The sequence below is a fragment of the Cupressus sempervirens genome, chromosome 9 (assembly GCF_028749045.1).
Source record: "Cupressus sempervirens isolate cs-2001-9-10 chromosome 9, ASM2874904v1, whole genome shotgun sequence".
Classification (NCBI taxonomy): Eukaryota; Viridiplantae; Streptophyta; class Pinopsida; order Cupressales; family Cupressaceae; genus Cupressus; species Cupressus sempervirens.
In genome coordinates, this window is record NC_143126.1 from 6165747 (window position 1) to 6185269 (window position 19523).

The 19523-nt window shown below is 39.6% G+C and overlaps 1 long non-coding RNA gene across 1 annotated transcript in view; it reads right to left on the reverse strand.

Moving 5' to 3' along the window:
- Nucleotides 1–19523, reverse strand: part of LOC149537343 (uncharacterized) — a 33492-nt gene extending 13969 nt beyond the window's left edge. Inside the window, exon 1 of the long non-coding RNA XR_016356553.1 lies at nt 19241–19523. This is a non-coding gene — a long non-coding RNA (uncharacterized LOC149537343). The remainder of the gene's footprint in view (nt 1–19240) is intronic.

Below are 19523 nucleotides of genomic sequence, written 5' to 3' on the forward strand. Positions count from 1 at the left end.
ATGGAGGGCTTAGATGCAAGGATGGATGAAGGCTTAAGGAGGGCTAAGATGCACTCAAAGGAGAGCACATGGATTGTGCTTGTTTAGCACCAATGGGAAGGTGACACTTGTCACAAGGAGGATGAGTGTGAGAGGGTAGGGTAAAGGGTTGGTTAAAGACATGATGAGTGGGGTTGAGTATGTAAGAGGGATGTAAGAGGAATGAGTGTGGAAGAGGGAAGAGTGTGGAAGATGGGTGTAAGAGTCATGAGTGGGCTTGTAAGAGTCTTTTATGTTTTGTAAGAGCACTCATGACTTAGTGGTTGGGTTTTTTGAGGGGAGACTTTGGTTTGGATTAGGAAAGTCTTAAACTTGTTTAAGGAATGTGACAACATTAGGGGGTGGATTAGGCTTGGGTTTAGGATTAGATTAGGGATGTTAGAGATGTACAAGTGGATGGCATTAATGAGGGTGGGTGAGTTAGTGGCTAAGCTTGGTTAGTATGGGTGGATGGGGTGGATTAGGCTAAATGGAGGATTAGAGATAGGTTAGGGGTTTTTGAATTTGAGGATTTCATTTATCAAATAGATTTATTTAATAAATGGGGATTTTTGGAATTAGATAGGAGAAAAGGATTTAATTGATAAATAATAGATTATTTGATTTATCAATTAGGACTATAGATGATTAATTAAATTAATCGACTAGGGGATGACAAAGGATTAATTAAATAGAAATTTAATTAATAATGCCTTTTTAGATAACTAAATAAGATTACTAAAATAGTGTAATCAAATTTAGGTGTCTACATTTTGCCCCTCTTTGACATAGTGTTGAGACAACACTATTTCAAAGAAGTTTGAATGAAGACGACACGAGGAAGATGTTTTAGCAACAAGGTTGCCCCAGTCTCGGATAAGAAGAGGAGAGACTAGACTTAGATGATGCCCCCTCAAGAAGGCGACGGGGAGAGAAATGAGGCTCGACGACTTCTTGAAAAGTACAAAAAATTGAGATGAGCTAAGACACAGGTTGGCAAAGAGAAGGGGCTAAATTAGCTCAAACTCTCACTACGGGAGAATGATAAAGGGAAATCAGAGGCACAAAAGTAAAGCAAGCTTAAGACTTTCCAGGATTGGGGGGGGGAGATGGAGGAGCAGAACGCTATAAAAGGAATCCATGGTAGGGAGATGGATGATAGAATGATATAGCTGATGCAATAGGATTTCAAAGAGTCAGATTGGCGGAAGATGGGTTTCGGAGATCCCTAGGACTAGGATTGTGGATCTCGAAAGATGAGGCTTGGTGGATTGATTTGATTGGTGGATCCCTAAGACTAGGATTGTGGATCCCTAAAGCTAAGCGTGAGGAGTGATTCAAAGAGATACTGATGCATAAGCTGGGGTAGGAGCGAGAGATGCAGAATATAGATGGGGGATAATGGAGATGAAGGGAATCCATTGAAGCTTTTTGAGCGGGGGGATACTTCAAAGAGAAGTACCACCATGTAGTTGAGCACTAGATTTGCTATAGGACTGTTGGTTAATTGCCAGAGTTACCAAGAACATCAAGGCCTTTTTACCAACCGTCCAGAGGACTGACGAACTGACTCAAAACAAACACACAAGGATTGCCCCAGTATCACACATGAATCCCAGAGGAAGCAGCGTGGAAACGACACTAGGTAACCCACAAGTAGAAAAAGAAAACAAGAAAAAGACCTGATCAAGACCTTACGCTCTAATTGCCCCATTCGCAGCATACCATGATATGGAAGATCGTGGCAACCTTGAGGAGGGAACAAGGAGATTGCTTGGAAAAGATATTTCAAGACCCAAAAGGGAAGATCCTAAATCAAAAGAAAGCAAAAATTCAAAAGAGAACTGTTTGCCAACGAGATGGGTAGGACGAGGTACTAACGGACCAAGATCAGACATGAGGAAAGCTATATCCTGCAAGGATCTATCAGAGAGCACCTAAGCTGATGGATCTGGATGAGTGATGCGTCTAGCAAGCTGAACTAAGAAGGATAACACTTTGGTGACAGGAGATCTAGCTAAATGATGCATTGGAATATCTAACCAAGGTGTGTGATGTGTGCAAGATGTTGACCAAGGATGAACTAACACGAAAGCTGGATAGATACAATGATACTAAGCTAAAGAGGATATACAAGCTGACAGACCAAGATATGTTACAAATGTACAAGTTTGTTCATGTTTTGGTTTTTTGTGAGATGGAAATGTTTGTGAAGGATGGGATGTCTATAATAGTTGATAGGTGGATAGGTAGATGGTTTGTGAAAAGCTTAAGGAAAATGGGATTTTGTGTGTGCATGTGATAAGATACAGGCTAGGATACAAGATTATTTACAAGCTGGAATATGGTACAAGCTTTGGACAAGATTCGGATATATACAAGGTATGGTACAAGATTTACAAGGTATAATACAAGCTTTGGTACAAGATTTACAAGCTGTACAGGAGGTATTGACAAGCTCCATCAGATTTTGGATATTTGATTGGAACACCAAGGTAACAAGCAGGTGTTTTATGGGATGGTGGGTGGATGGATGAGGGATAGGATAGTGATAGATAATGGATTAGTCTTTAGCACACAAGGCACCTGAATTACCAGGTTTTCACCAAGGTACCTATCCAAGGCGCTTGAATTGCCAAGTTTTCACCATTAGACACTTATTTCTCTTTACTATTTTTTTTGTATTTTTTCAAAAGCTGGGTATACCAAGGATCTTCAAGCATAGAACTTCTTGAGATGAATGATGTTAGTGGGATCATTCAAGAGTTCTCCTTCTGGTGTAGATAATTGATAGGCTCCGGAGCCAAAGGAGGTAGTAACCACATAGGGACCAAGCCATGTAGGTTCAAACTTGCCTTTCTTTTCTCGATCTGCGTGGACTTTCATATTTTCTTTGAGGACCATGTCACCTGGCTGAAAGTGTCGTGGGAGCACCTTCTTGTTGAAATTCCTTTTGAGACGAGTTTGGTAGACTGTGAGATGGTCATAAGCTTGTTGTCTCCTCTCGTCTAAGAGATCTAGCTGGGTGAGTCGAGCTACTCTATATTCTTCATCTGAGATTTTCCCTCGCAAAGATATGCGTAGTGAGGGAAGTTCAACTTCTATAGGTAATACCGCTTCGGCACCATAGACTAGGGAGTATGGAGTTGTGCCTGTGGATGTACGGAAGGAAGTTCGATAGGCCCATAGAGCTGGATTTATTTGAAGGTGCCAATCACGGCCGGAATCATTGACAACTTTCTTTAGGATTTTGAAGAGGGTTTTATTAGTTGCCTATGCCTGGTCGTTACCTTGTGGGAAATATGGGCTAAAAAAGTGGTGATGGATGCGAAGGGAAGTGCATAATTCTTCCATGTTGAGATTTTCAAAGTTACCTCCGTGGTCAGTGAAGATGGTGGATGGGATGCCGAAGCGGCAAACAATGTGGTACAAGATGAACTTGGAGACTTGAAATCCTATAGCTGAGACTAGGGGGACTGCTTCCACCCACTTAGTGAAATAGTCTGTAGCTGTTATTATCCATTTATGTCCATCAGATGAGAGAGGGGTGATAGTTCCAACTAGATCAAGGCCCCAACAAGCGAAAGGCCAAGGTGGTGCAATAGGCTGTAGATCTTGTGCTGGAGCGTGCACAAGATTTGCATGTTGCTGACATGGGAGACACTTTCTGACAAAGTCACAAGAGTCTTCTTCAATGGTAGGCCAATAGTAGCCTGCTCTAAGGATTTGTTGTGCTAGGACAATACCACTCGTGTGGGCACCACAAAGTCCGGAATGTACTTCTTTTAATGCCATCGCGGCCTCATTTTTGTCTAAACATCGAGAGAGAGTATCGTGATAACCCCGACGATATAGGGTATTGGCTATGATAACATAGCGGGATGATTTTCGAATAAGGTTCTGGCATTGGGTGCGTGTGAGGTGAGGGGATATGATACCATCGTTAAGGTAAGCGTGAATTTCATGGTACCAAGGGGATTGGGGACCAACCAAGATACAAACACGGTTTGAATCCTCATTCACATAAGCGGGTGTGAGGAGCTGCTCAACTAAAAATTTATACTGCGCAGCGTCTTGGGGAATTTCCAAGAGTGAGCCGATAGTGGCCATGGCGTCTGCTACTTTATTTTGCATTCGTGGCACTTGTGTAAACTGAAGCTTTGTAAAATGTTGGGTCATCTGATCAATTAGCTCTTTGTAGGGTAATAGCTTTTCATCTTTGGTTTGATATTCATTTAAGACTTGTTTGATGATGAGTTGGGAATCACCAAAGACTTGTAACTCAGTGATATTCCATTCTGCAGATATCTTTAATCCTGCTACAAGAGCTTCATATTCTGCTATATTGTTGGTGCTAGGGAATTGTAGCTTGAAAGCTTTTGGAATGTAATCTCCTTGAGGTGTAACTAATAATATTCCTGCCCCTGATCCATGAGAGGTGTATGAGCCATCAAAATAAAGCTTCCATGGGGGTTGTTCTTCAATTAGGCAGATATGCTCATCTGGAAATTCTGTGAGCAAAGGATATGCATCTACTAGAGGTGCATCAGCTAGGTGATCTGCTATAGCTTGCCCTTTGATTGCCTTTCTGTCCACATACTGGATGTCAAACTCACTTAGTAGCATAACCCATTTGGCCAAACGGCCTGTAAGTGCTGTCATGGAGAGCATATACTTGAGAGGGTCAATCTTGGAGACTAGTTGGATGGTATGACTTAGCATGTAGTGGCGAAGCTTTTGAGTTGAGAAAACAACTGCCAAACAAGCTTTTTCCATAAGAGTGTAATTGAGTTCATAACCAACTAGGGTTCTACTGATATAGTAGATGGCTCTCTCTCTGCTATAATCATCATGTTGTGCTAGAAGTGCCCCTAGAGCAGTAGGTGTTGCTAATATATACAAGATCAAGGGACAACCAGGAACTGGTGGAACCAAGATAGGGGGATTGGTGAGATACTGCTTGAGCTGATCGAAGCTGCGCTGACATAAAAGATCCCACTTGAAGTTCTTATTCTTCTTTAGCAAGTGTGAAAACGGTGTACACTTATCTGCAAGTTGGGAGATGAAGCGCCGGACAGATTGAAGTTTTCCCTGAAGAGAGCGAAGTTGTCGCAGTGTTTAGAGAGGAGGCATGTTTAAGATAGCCTTGACCTTTTTGGGGTCGATCTCTATACCTCGTTTAGAAACTATGAAGCCTAGAAGTTTGCCAGATGTGACCCCAAAGACACACTTCTTGGGATTTAGCATGAGATGATATTGGGCCAACCTATCAAAGACTTTCTCCAGGTCAGCAAGATGATCCATGAAGGTGTGAGATTTGACTAGGATATCGTCCACATAATCCTCCAAAATGCTATGGATAAGATCATGGAAAATGGCTGTCATAGCTCTTTGATAGGTAGCCCCAGCATTCTTTAGGCCAAAAGGCATCATGGTGTAGCAAAAGGTTCCCCAAGGGGTAGTGAATGTTGTCTTATGTTGGTCCTCTTCTGCAATCTTGATCTGATTATACCTGGAAAATCCATCCATAAGGGACGGAATTTCATGTCCAGCTATAAGATCTACAATCATATCTATGTTGGGCAAAGGAAAATCATCCTTTGGACAAGCTTTGTTAAGATCTTTAAAATCAATGTAGATTCTGATGTCACCGGAAGGCTTAGTGACAGGGACCATGTTGGAGATCCATTCTGAGTAGTCGATAGGTCGGATAACCTTAGCAGCTAACAATCTTTCTAGTTCAGCTTTGACTAGTAATGCCACCTTGGGGTGCATTTTTCTAAGCTTTTGTCTGACGGGCTTGATCTTTGGATCCACCGCAAGATGATGAACTACAAGCTTTGGATCAAGTCCTGGCATGTCCTGATATGAACATGCAAATCGGCCAATGTTCTCTCGTAAAACCTCAAAGAGGAGGTCAGCTTGGTCTTGTGATAGGGATGCAGCAATGTGAACAATTCTACGGATCTCTGAAGAACCAATGTTGACTTCTCTAGTATCCTCTATTAGAATAGAAGACACCTCTGGTCGATTATCTTGAGGAGGCAATACTAAATCCTCATGTTCTGCTTGTGGCTCTGGATTTTCTTACTGAGGGGTTCTCTTTGCTGCCTTAGCTAGTCCCAGATTTACCTTAGTTTCAGTTTTGGGTGTATCGAAACTAGGTTGGGGATTTTCTCCAAAATACCCCTTGGGATCTAGCTTGTAGATGTAAGCAGAATCTGGCTTTGTCTTCTTATGAGGAGTTTCGGCTCCCATGAATCTTAGAAGCGCTTCCTCTGATGCGAACTCATCAATATGTATGACACTTGGTTGGTCCCAATCTATGAGTTGTGGATGAGCGAGTGGTAGGTCAATGAGATGGATGGATAGTTCTCGGAGAACAGAGTCTCCTAGGAAGATTTGGTCTGAGATATCGTTGTAGGCTCTCTTTTCAACTTCTTCGGGAATGTCTTCAATTTCAACAAGGTCGCGGTGAATGTTCGAAAAAGCGTGACCGTTCTCGTTGGTGCCCCCAGTTGTGGGTATGCCAAAGCCAAGACCTGACTTCGTTTCCCAATTATGTGCTTCGATGGGACATTGCATGCCCCTTTCTTCTGGTCCTAGTCGACCTCCTTGATAGTTCCATTTTTCAGTGATGAGCTTATGTTGTTGGGGATACTTCTGGCTGAAGTGATCAAGGCGTGCTTGATTTCTTGGAGGTGCATCCTTATGTAACCAATTGTTGATATTTGGAGTGAGCTCCTCATGAAGAGGCGTTTTTGAGGACACAAAGGTGGTTGGGCCAAACCATTTGTATTGAGGAGGTGGAATCTCCTTAGCTTTGTGATATGTTGGTCGTCCATGGGTATGTGGATCAAGTGGGATTGCTCCGACAGCAAATGCATCTAATAGACTATATTCTCCACAGCCTTTGTTGTTGATCTTTACAGTAGATAGGGTGGAGGCGAGGATGGTTTCTGCGTCATTACAAGTGTGGGATGAGCTGGTGATGGCTGTGCCGATGTCTATTCCAGGGCAATGGTTTGTATATGAAGCTTCAACTGCATTGCAGTAAGCAAAGGGTTCTAGATCGGCGTGGATGGTTACCTCAGTGCCCTGATGCGAAAATTTGATGCACTGATGGTAGGTGGATGGAACGGCCTTCATAGCATGAATCCATGGGCGACCGAGGATGTTAAATGGTAGGTTTAGATCAACAACATGGCAAACTGTCTCTTGGATGACCGGCCCAACCTTGATTGGTAGCAAAATAGTCCCTTGATTGATAACCTCACTGATCATATCTGCCTCAGTATACCCAGCTTGTTTTATGAATTTTAGGGTGCAAATGTTCAAAGCTGATCCATTATCTATCATTACTCTTTTCACGGCAAAATTGGATACCATGATGGCTATGTGAAGCGGAAGGGTGTGATCTAGCTCAACCGCGGGTATGTCGGTGGGTTTGAAAGATAGGGCACATGAGGATGAAAGGTGTCCAACAAGATTACGAAAATCAGTAGCATTGATATCAGAAGGGACACGGGATTCTATGAGAGCACTGTCAAGGATGTCTTTGTACACAGGACTAGTGCGGAGAAGGTTTAAAATGGATATTTGGGGTGGCATGTTCCCAAGGTGTTCCAAGATATTGTACCGGCTTTTTGATGGAGCTGATGGTGCTGATGAAACTGGTGGGCCTACGATGTTAAATCACGCTCTTCGAGTGGTGACCGCACACTCATTGTCTGGTCCTCGGATATTGATAACATTGACAGAAGGCTCTTTCTCAGATATACAAGCTATAAGGCTACCATAATCTATAGGATGAAGTGTGGTCATTGTTCTTCCCATGCTGTTGGTTTGGTTGGCGGTTGTTAGTGTTGTTTTGGATAGGTGCTTTTCCAGGATTTTGGTTGTTGTGTGGAGGAAAAGCATTTTGATAAATCTGTAAGCTTGCATTGGGAGAGGTTTGGGCACCAACAATGATTTCCTTCTGATCAATGAGGTCCTGCACATAGTCTTTCAGTTTCATGCATTTGAGGGTGGTGTGACCATTTACCCTATGGAACTTGCAATACTCATTGTCCTTGTACCATACAGCTTTGGATTGGCTTGGATCAATTTGCTGGGTAGGAGGAAATTTGATGAGGTTTTCCTTAGCCAATTTCTCAAAAATAACATCCAATGGCTCACCAAGGGGTGTATTGTTTCTAGGTGCAGGTTGGAATCTGGGCTTTTGCCCTGCAGCTACATTGATGGCATTAGCTTGATTGTTAGACCCTTGAAAGTTGGGTCTTGTATTGTGGTTTTGATAGCTTTGGTTATTTCGTTGTTGGTAATTGATAGCTTGTTGGTTGTTTGTTTGATATGGTGGGTTAGACTGGTTTTGAGAAGGACCAACGATATTCACATGTCTGGTGTCAGTAACCCCATCTGTTGCAACATGCTTGTTTTTGTTCCAATACCTAGACTTGTCATTGGAATGTGATTGATTTTGGTTGGCCTCTTTGTAAATCTTTACCACACCATCTTTGATGAGTCCTTGCTCAAGGATCATTTCTTTCTCTTTGATATCCTTATAGGTCAGCAAACAGTTCATGGTCATGTGGTGAGCCAAGCTGGGATGTGCATTATCAATAAACATTTTCACCTCATGGCGTTCTGGCAAGGTGCAGGATATGCGGGTGGTAAGGGTTTGCCATCTTTGCAGGTATTCGAAAAGGCTTTCTCCACCTTTTTGCTTGGTGTGGACAAGATCAACTATTGATAGCTCTGTTTCAACAAGATGGGCATATTGGGCTACAAATGCCTCAGATAATTCAGCAAAGTTTTTAATTGTGCCATAGGGGATTCTATAAAACCATTCAAGAGCTGGTCTAGCCAAGCTTTTGGGAAAAAGGCGCAAGAGGAAGACATCATTGTATGCCACGTCCTGGCAATGCATGTAAAATTCTTTGATATGTGTGACAGGGTCTCCTTTTCCTCTGAATTTGTCAAATTTAAGTACCTCAAAGTGTTTGGGAAATGGTGTCGTGGTAATGGCTCTGTCAAATGGGTAAGGACGCACATTCTCAAACTTGAATGTCTTTGGATCATTCCCTTCTTGGATGGCTTTCAGAGATGTCTTCATTTGCTCCCACTCTGAATTGATAGGTGATGGTTGGGGTGCCCCCAATGTAGGAGTGCCTTGAGGTAGGTATGTGCTGGATGGGGCCACTGAATATGGATGGCTGTGAGGGATTTGCTGATAGGGATTGTACATTGTTTGGGCAGCTGCATGGTGGATGACGGGTTGTTGAGGGGGAGGTGTCGCATATTGCTGCATGTGCTGCGAGGCTTGCTGTTGATATGGGATTTGAGGTTGGGATTGAGGAACATAAGCTGGCTGTGGGATAAATGGATTTCTTTGTGGAGGTAAGGTATAAGATGGTTGTGAGGCTTGGGGAAAGGATCGGAGGGCTTGTGGGGTTTGACCAATATATGTGGGTTGTGCCCCCATTTGGGATGGTATCTGCAAATAATTGGTGGTTGGTTGGGGTGGTGGATTACCTCCTAGAAGTGGCATTGAAAAGTAATTGGTAATTGGAGGTAATGGATTAGTTGGTGGTGGAGGTGGTGGGAATTGAAAGCTTGGGAATGGAACTGATGGGGTTTGATAGCTTTGTGGCTGGATTTGGAAGCTTGGTAGAGTGGTGGTGGGAGCTGGGGTCACTTGGGAGCTTGGTAGAAGATTGGCAGTAGCTTGTGGGTTTTGATAGCTTTGTGGAGTGAAGGTAGTAGCTTGTGGATTTGTGGCTAGTGGTATTGAGCCCCCAAGACTTAATGGAAATGATGGGATTGTACTTTGGGCTGTGGTGAACAAGCTGGGGGCGATGAAAGGTTGATTACTTGGCCCCATGGGTGGCATCCCTGTTGTATATTGCTGAGGTTGGCCAAAGATGCTAGCACTGATTTGGGAGATGTGTGGATTTGGAAGGCTAGGTTGGGGAGCAACAACAATAGTGAAGGGGGTGAACGGTGAGGTGTTTTGGGTAAAGGGGGTTTGGAGCGGAGAGGTATGAACCAAGGATGGAGTGGTGGTGGCTGGGTTGGCTTGTGGCATGGAGATTTCAACTTGGGTGGATGATGGTATGTTTGGGTCTGTTGGGTCATATGGATTGGCTGGAGGCTCTTCTTTTGGAATATATTAAGGATAATTTGAATCATAAGAGCCTATGGGTGGTGGCAGCTGCTCAAACAACGGGTGAGATGGATCTGATAATGGAGGGGGTCTTCCAAAGTCAAAAGTTCCTACATTGTCCCTTCGAAAATTAGTCATGATTGTCTCTTTGTTTTTGTCTTTAATGGCGTTTACCAATACTGCATTTCCTGGTTGGTTCATGAAAGCTTCAATGTCAGTAGGTGATGGCATAACTTGCTTTGGGCTGAAGGATGGCTGAGTGCTCAAGGGGGGTGAGGCTGTTCGATCCAAATGATAGGGCTCCATTGTTTCTTTCTTCTTGGCTAAGCGAGTGACGGGTGGCATGAAAAATGCTCCTAAGGATGAGATGCAATAATGTTGATGGGTGCAAAAGGGGGAAGGCTTTTCTATGCAAATGATTTCCTAAGTTGAGGCAAAGCTATATGACAAAACCTAAGGAGGATTGGGTTGGGGATTCTAACTTCAAAGATATGTTGTCAAAGCACAAAAGGTCTGCTTTCCTATGTGCAAGCTTGGTGGTGATTGTGTCAACTTAAAGATAGACTGATGATCCTTTAGGAAGAACACGAGATTTACCACTTGTGGATCCCAACCTTTAGCTCAAGGTGATGAGGGATAACAAGTGACAAAGCTAGATTACCCTAGACAAAGCTCTATCAAAGGGATAACCTTGGTGAGATTGGTGGATTTGGAAGATTTTAGGAATGGCAAACTTTTAGCAAGGTGACAACAATTTTGAAAGCTTAGATGTGCAGATTTTCGATTACTGGCTAGATGGTATGATTCTAAATGAGATGGATGAGCTAATAATGCTTAAGGGGATAACCTAAGATGGCTGGCTTTTCTACAAAGATGACTCTAAAGTGAAGCTTATGCAAGAAGATGTGGAGAAACAAGGGTGTCTAATCATAGAAATCATGCCTAGTTGGTAAGGCATAAGTAGGATTAACTCCTAGATGTTGGCTAAATTTGATGGTGCGCTCTAACCAGGCCTCTTGAAGTGCTTCGTCGGTAGCTTTGTCCTCTGCTTTGTGGAGTTTGACAATTCGTGGGTTTGGTGTTATTTCTTTTCTCTTGGCTGAAAGTTCTTGGTATGCTAGAGATGGCTTGAGTTTGACCTTGTGAAACTTCTGTTTGGGTTTGGGTTGTTCCGACATAAATTCCTAAATTTGCTTGGCTTTGGAAAAAATCTCAGTTGTTTTGCTTCAACTTGTTCAACTTCTAAAATAGGCAGTGACTACGCTAAGTGTGCCCTAAGCTAGGATTGACCAAGTTTGGCAAACATTCATTCAACAAGTAAAATAAAAACAAGCAATAGATAGGAACACTCAGATAGAAGTTTGTGGTTCTCAGAATGTGATACTTGCGCCGAGGAGTGTGTATGTTCTACAAATGTTTCGATCAGTCACTCCAAACACATTAACATCCTAGATGGTTTTTTGCAAGGCTGACAATTGGTTTAGCTAGGGAGCCCTCGATATACGCAAGGTACGTGAGGCCCAAATCCGTAGATGAGACCAAAAAGATGTCACACAGCCGAGAGGAGCGGTAACCCATTTCTCCTCTTTCACTTCTCAAGGGTATAAAGTTCCTTGAGGCTTAGCTCGAATGACAAAATCTTGATCCCAAGAGAGGTGTCCTTCGATTCACCTTCCGATTCTTATACTCCGCCGGAACGCTGAAGTTGAGGTCGTCCAAGGGGTGATGAAATCCCCAAGCAGGCCTCCTAAAAAGAAACAAGGTTTTGGATCCTAATCTTATGCACCCAAGATGGCCTCGAAAGACGACAAGGGGAGAGAAGACTTGGATGACCTTGGGCTAAAAAACACGCTTGTTCTTTTACCAACTAACTCTTATGTGTGCTAATCTAGAGTTTGCAAGCACTCATGTTTAAGAGACAATGTTCAATTCCAACTTGAAGCGCCAACAAAAGTAAATCGATCGAAGAATGCAAACAATAAAAAGAGTTAGGGTCAACAAAAGCAAACTCGCGCGCCCGGAGGCCCTCCACGTCAAGTATCGATTAATTTTCTTTAAGGCATTCAAGATTGAGTGTGAGTTTGTTTTAAGCCCAAAACAAAAGTGTGTGAGATTCGATTTCAAGCACGCGCCCGGAGGCTCTCCACATCAATTGTTGTTCAATTTTAGTGCCCAAACTTGAAGTGTGATCGATTTAATCTAGAGTTTTGGCCATTTAAGAATTTTGATAAAGTTAAAGCAAACGTTCAAAGAGCAAGTGAGTGAGTGAGATTGTGGAACATTTAACACCTTTTTCAAGTAGACCCATCCCCATAAATGGCGCTGAGATTGCAACCAATGGTTAATATTTGATGGGTGATTAGAAAAGAGGTGAGTCCAAGGAACTACTCAAATTGATTTTTGTAAATTTGTATTTTAACTTAACAAAGTTTCTTAAATGTCCAAAAATCAAACTTTACCTAGATTGCATGTGGAAAAGAGATTTGTTTTGTTCAATTTTAGAAGCTCCAAATGAAGTGTTTGATATTGCAATGGTTAATTGATCATTGGCATTCAAGATTGGATTTGTTGTTTTAAGCATGCATTCCAAGGAAAATTGATTTTAATCCATGGCATTCAAGAGTGTGTTTTGAGCAACATTCATTCAATGGAAAATGTGTTTAACCATTCAAATTCATTTTTTAGTAACATGCATTCAATGACAAATGGTTAAGCATTCAAGTTCATTTTTTAGCAACATAAAAACCTGCAAGAAACATGGTTAGTGGTTCCATATGTGCTCCAACCTGCAATGAGACAAAAAAAAAAGCAATTTAGTTAGTTAGCCAAAATCTTCAAAAATGAGAGCTTAACTATGGAAAAAAAAAATTTTAACTTTTTTTGTTGTTTTTCCTATGCGTAAAAATGCTTAAAATGGTCTAAATCCTGCGGAATCACTAAAAGTCAAATTTTGATTTATACTCTATTTTTTTTTTTTTTTTTTAAAGCTACAAAGTGCAAAAATAAAGATTTTAAAATAGAAATGTCACATAAGCAGACAAAAATGACAATCTATCAAGCGGAGACGCTAAAATACGTAGACGCTAAAATGCGAAGACGCTAGTGTTCGAAGACGACAGGTTAGATTTTGTGGCGCAAAAAATATGTGATAAGCGGAGACGTCAATTTGAGCAGACGCTGATTTTCGCAGACGACGATTTGGGTTGGCGACGGCAGAGACGACAGAACAAGTTGCAGAGATGACAGTGTAGCTGGCGGAGACGCGAATCTGCGGAGACGACGGTTGAGGATGCGCAGACGACAGTCTAGTGGCAGCGCCGACAACAAAAAACCAAGTGGAGACGCCAAAATGCAGAGACGTCGATTTGGTTGCACAGACGAAAAAGTAGCCGGCGAAGACGACAGTTTGCAGGCGCAGACGCCAAAACTGCAGAGACGACACTGCGCGAAAAAAAGTTGAAAAATGCAAATTTTTTTCAAAATTTTTTAAATTTTTTGCTACTTTTGGATTTTTAGATGGTATTTCTTCTTCCTAAGTGCGTTCTTTAACCTGCAAAAACAAGCAAAACACCCTACAACACACTCAAACAACAACAAACATTAGATGGTTAGAAAAAATGACATATAGATGAAAATGGATGATTAAATAACCCATAGTGGGGTCCCATCGAGCGTGCCAAAATGTAGAACAAGAATCTTAGTGTGCAAAGAACATTATCATTAAAACAAACATTCACAAACTAAAACTATATTCACATATGAGATTAGACAAAAGAAACAATTAGAGAATGCAAACCCAAAAAAGGAAAAACTTCATGCTTCCTTGATTTTGTAAATGTGTCCTTTGATGTGGATGTATGCTCAAATGCTCAAAGTTGTTTCAATGGTGGAGATGGATAATAGCAAATTGGTAGCTTTGTGAGCTCTCAATTTGGCATTATAAAGGTATGGGTATGGCTTTTGGCTCTCAAAAAGGCACGGTAACTTTAGCTCAAAGATTGTTGATGAAATGACTTGGGATGGGATTCAATTTATAGGCTAAGGGGTAGAGGGATGGAGGGCTTAGATGCAAGGATGGATGAAGGCTTAAGGAGGGCTAAGATGCACTCAAAGGAGAGCACATGGATTGTGCTTGTTTAGCACCAATGGGAAGGTGACACTTGTCACAAGGAGGATGAGTGTGAGAGGGTAGGGTAAAGGGTTGGTTAAAGGCATGATGAGTGGGGTTGAGTATGTAAGAGGGATGTAAAAGGAATGAGTGTGGAAGAGGGTAGAGTGTGGAAGATGGGTGTAAGAGTCATGAGTGGGCTTGTAAGAGTCTTTTATGTTTTGTAAGAGCACTCATGACTTAGTGGTTGGGTTTTTTGAAGGGAAACTTTGGTTTGGATTAGGAAAGTCTTAAACTTGTTTAAAGAATGTGACAACATTAGGGGGTGGATTAGGCTTGGGTTTAGGATTAGATTAGGGATGTTAGAGATGTACAAGTGGATGGCATTAATGAGGGTGGGTGAGTTAGTGGCTAAGCTTGGTTAGTATGGGTGGATGGGGTGGATTAAGCTAAATGGAGGATTAGAGATAGGTTAGGGGTTTTTGAATTTGAGGATTTCATTTATCAAATAGATTTATTTAATAAATGGGGATTTTTGGAATTAGATAGGAGAAAAGGATTTAATTGATAAATAATAGATTATTTGATTTATCAATTAGGACTATAGATGATTAATTAAATTAATCGACTAGGGGATGACAAAGGATTAATTAAATGGAAATTTAATTAATAATGCCTTTTTAGATAACTAAATAGGATTACTAAAATAGTGTAATCAAATTTAGGTGTCTACATTACTATGGCACCTTTTTATTTTGTGTATATTAATTAATTAAAGTAGTTCTTTATAATTTTATTTTATTTTTTAGGCCACTTCATTAATTAATTAAATTCAATTTATTGAAATTTGGAGTCATTATAGTTTTGCAAACTTACGATCTTACACATTGAGAATTGCAACCATTGACATCTCCATGTTGCATCATAATCAAGTACACATACACTTGGATGTAGACAAGAATAGTAAATATCCATCAAGCTTTTGCTACTCCACTCTAGTATAAACATTGCCATACTTGAGAATCATCGGGATTCCATTGAAGCCAACTTCATCAAACATATCTATGCTCAAAGCTCAAGCATTCTTGCTATCATGCTAACTAGTCACTCTTAAAAGGTGATGGTCTAGAATCTCAATGCTTCAGTGCAACTTCTTCTTCCCAAGAAGAAGTTACTCATATGGAAAGATGGAAATCATGCACATCTCATGTCTATTTAAGGGGGAAAACTCTATACTCAACCATCTGTGAACTTTGACCATGAAAAGGGTCAAAGGTAGTGTCTATGTCTTCATGCAACTAATTGATCAATATTGGTTTTCAAGCAAGCTCCATGCAAGTACTCTCTTCAACCTTGTTTTTGTGACATAGCCTTAGGTTTCTCTATTTGTAGGCATATTTGCAAAATCATCCATATCCTCATGTGGCTCTTCATCCTCCTAATCGCTCTTATTGTCATCGCCAACTTCGTACAATTGAGACTTCAATTTTTCTTCACAATATTTGAATACATTATTGACCAATATACATGCCGTCAATAGAAAGAATGCATTCTTAATTATGAGTAGTATGTAGCATAAATATCATACATTTAGATATCACATATATCCCCTCAATATTCAAAATCATAATACTCTCCATGACATATCCAATCTTATTATCAAGGTGCTCCTTTGTTGCGAACAAAAAGTAATGAAACATATCACAATATCAAATCTTGCAATCCAAGATCAAAGAGGTCACTTGCTTCAAGTTTTGCATAGATCTCCAATATTATAAATCTCCTAGAAAAATAGTCACTATTGATGTGATCAATGGTTCTTAAAGTTATCAATAATCAAGTGCAATATCTCTATTGTGGTACTTGAGGAGAAGCCAAGACTCTCAAAATCTCACTTAGACATGTTGTAACTACTAACTTGATTTCCTTCTCGCAGTATCTCAACAACCTTGGTTCTCTTCAACTAGTCATAATTAGAGCTGCTAGTGTAAACATTGGAGGGAAGGTGGTTGATCTACCTTAGACAAGCATGCTTCTAATATGAAATCTAGTGGAAGCTCAATACCATTATTGATTTCTTTTCTAATCTTTTGCATTACTTTCATGCACCAATGTAAACTAGATCCCAAAACTTTCAATCTCCACATGTGTGCCATTGTTATCTGAATGGCACCATGGTGCAATCCAAATTCCAAAACTTTCAATATCACCGTAATGTTTTGAATGACATACCTCAACAATACATACACTTTCACAGTACCCAACAATATGGTACTACCATTCCTTAAACACTCAACACCCTAGAGCTTGGCACTCAATACCCAACATGTTGTGATCTTCATTATAGTACAAACAAAAAAAAAGTATAGCCAATAATAGTTTGTAAAGCAATAGATTAACACATGAATAAATGAGTTGTTGTCACATAGTAATTGTATTCAAATAATATCTTTGAATAAATGAGTTGTTACTATGTATTCAAATAATACAGCCTTAGAGGTCTTCAAGTTTCTCAAAGGATTACAAATAACCCATGTCAAGATAACATGAAATTTACTCACCTTAAGATAATATTATTTTGCCACCCTTTTCTCTAAAGTTTTGGTCATGCTAATAAATACTAGAAGTACCACAATTGCTCAGATGAACCATAAAGCTCTATATATTCTAAACAGTAATCAAGCATGTAAACATGACATTATTTTCATGCAATCATAATATGTGAGGTTGGATCCTTAATGTATTGTGTAACGGATTTGTCTCTAATATATATCCAACATATTCTTGAAATAGAAATGCATAGTGAAGTCATTGAAATTAAATGGATTGGGCCATATCAAATTATTAAATGGCACTTGAATTTTAAAGAATTAGTTAAATTACGGGGAGTCTACATTACAAGCACTAGAACATGCTTCACCATATCAACAGCAATCAACTAATTTAGAGCCAATGCTTTGATCGCAAATGAGAAAAGTAACAGCTCAAGTATGCTTATTTAAGAGTAATCTATTCCAAAACAACCATGTTCAACATTGTTATATCGCTGAAATGTTTGAGTGAAAACAACTCTACTATTTTTAGAGAAAGGCAAGGACTCCATCCCCTTGTGGAATGAGGCACTCATTTACCTTTAGCTATGTTGATTAGGTCACTATGTTCATAAGACTATTCTCTTAATCGAGGCAACTGTGGATGAAGTTTCTTCCACACATCTAAAATTGTTTCAAAACCTTTACTGCACTCCATGTTGTAATTGGTGGAATGGAAGGCATATACTTTTAAGGCACAAATAGATTTATAGGATGATAATATGTTTATCGATCCCCGCATAAGTAACTTAATCTATTTGTGAACCTACAATGATTTAAATTTCTCTAAATTAATTTAAGAAAAACACTATATGTTTATGGAATCAAGCTTCAATTTTATAGTATCTTATGACAACAACAATTAAACCAATAAAATAATGATTTAGATGAATCTACCACTCTAACTTGAATTATTCAACTTGATTAGCTTCTTCAAGAGTGTCATAAATAAGAGCTCTACAATAACCTTCAAGCTTTTTTTTGTTAACCGAATATTTGTAATATTCTATTGTTAACCAAGCTAGACAGTATTGCATGATCAGTGCAAGTTTATGGTCTATTGTTCTTATGACTTTCTTCCTTATCTTTATTTTTTCCTTTCTCAAGTTTTTTAATCTGATTGAGATGTTCTACATGTGCCAATTCCCCTAAAGGCTATTTGATCATAAATATCATTATGAGTCAATATCAATTGCATTTAATATCATTGAAAAAATTATCAACAAACCTAAAATTGGATCATTCTAATAAGCTTGAGAAACAATATCTAATTGAAACTTAGATACAAATTAATATCAATTCATACATCACAAAAATGATCAAAATGATGATAGGAACTTATTTTTTGACATATAAACATTAAATAGCTTCAATGACCCAAATCACAAGCAACATTTCAATAAAAACACAAAACCATCGAAAGCTTCAAAGAGGAGTAGAAATTGGAACAATAGAAACCCCCAATTTTTTTTTAAAAGCGAGGTGACCCCACAACAGCAACGAAATTAAAGAATAAAAATCATGAGACATAAGCAAGGAACACCCCACACAAACAAACATTGAAGAACAAAAATCATGATACATGAGCAAGCAGCCACCACACCCAAAAATAAATAAATAAATCCAAGAACTCACAGAAAGACCTGAATAATGAATACCATGATAAAACCTACAGCCATATTGAATTTTTATGAAAACTTCAAAATGAATTCATATTGATTCCAATGATAAATAGTAGAAAAATCTGAGAACAAATGTTTGCGCTTTAGCAGATCTGAAAAAAAAATGAAAATTATGAAAATTTTGACTCTAGAATGCATTTTGCTCACGCCCTTTAATTATCTATTGAGATGGTTGATGCCCCAGACTTTGATTTGGAGTGTTATGAATCTATACTCATGCTATCCGTAATTTTTTAATGACGAAGATCAATGTGTTTTTCTAAATATAAGATTTTTATCCTTCAAAACTATCTCAAATCCATGGATACCATTTTTGGGGGATAAAAGCTTGAATAGTTTTCATCCACGCATTACATTTCCTTCAAAAAGAAACAGATCCAGACATTATATCGGTCATCATTTTCCACACCACCTAATTTTTTCACAGTATAAAACACTGATATAATGAATTAAGACCTAAAATCTCCAGTTTCCAGAATTAAAAGTCACAAAAGATGATCTCCTAACCAAAAAAATCCACTTTAATATGTTCACAATCTAATTAAACTACAACAAAGTAATCACTGCCAAAAGAATTACTTTAAATTATAAGAAAACTGTAAAACAAATTTAAAACGATAACCCGAAACCTAGTTCAGGGAAAAAGCAGTACAAGAATCGAAAGAGGCGCACTCACACAGTTTGATTCCAACTAGACTGTTGAAGCAGCGTACAATCAATGTCCAAAACCAAAGATCCAATAATGAAGAACTGAAAATAGATCAAATCCAAACAAGATAATTGGAAGCCCTAGGCCGTAGAGCCAAGCAGGTAAACTCCCGTTAACTTCATGCATGAGACAGAAGGAATCGTCATTGATAACAGATCGAATACTTACTGAAATAGAAGGAATTGGGGGGTCTGGGAAGATTGCGTTGCCATGTTGGAAAAACAATAGAAACTGAATCTACCCAGGCTCC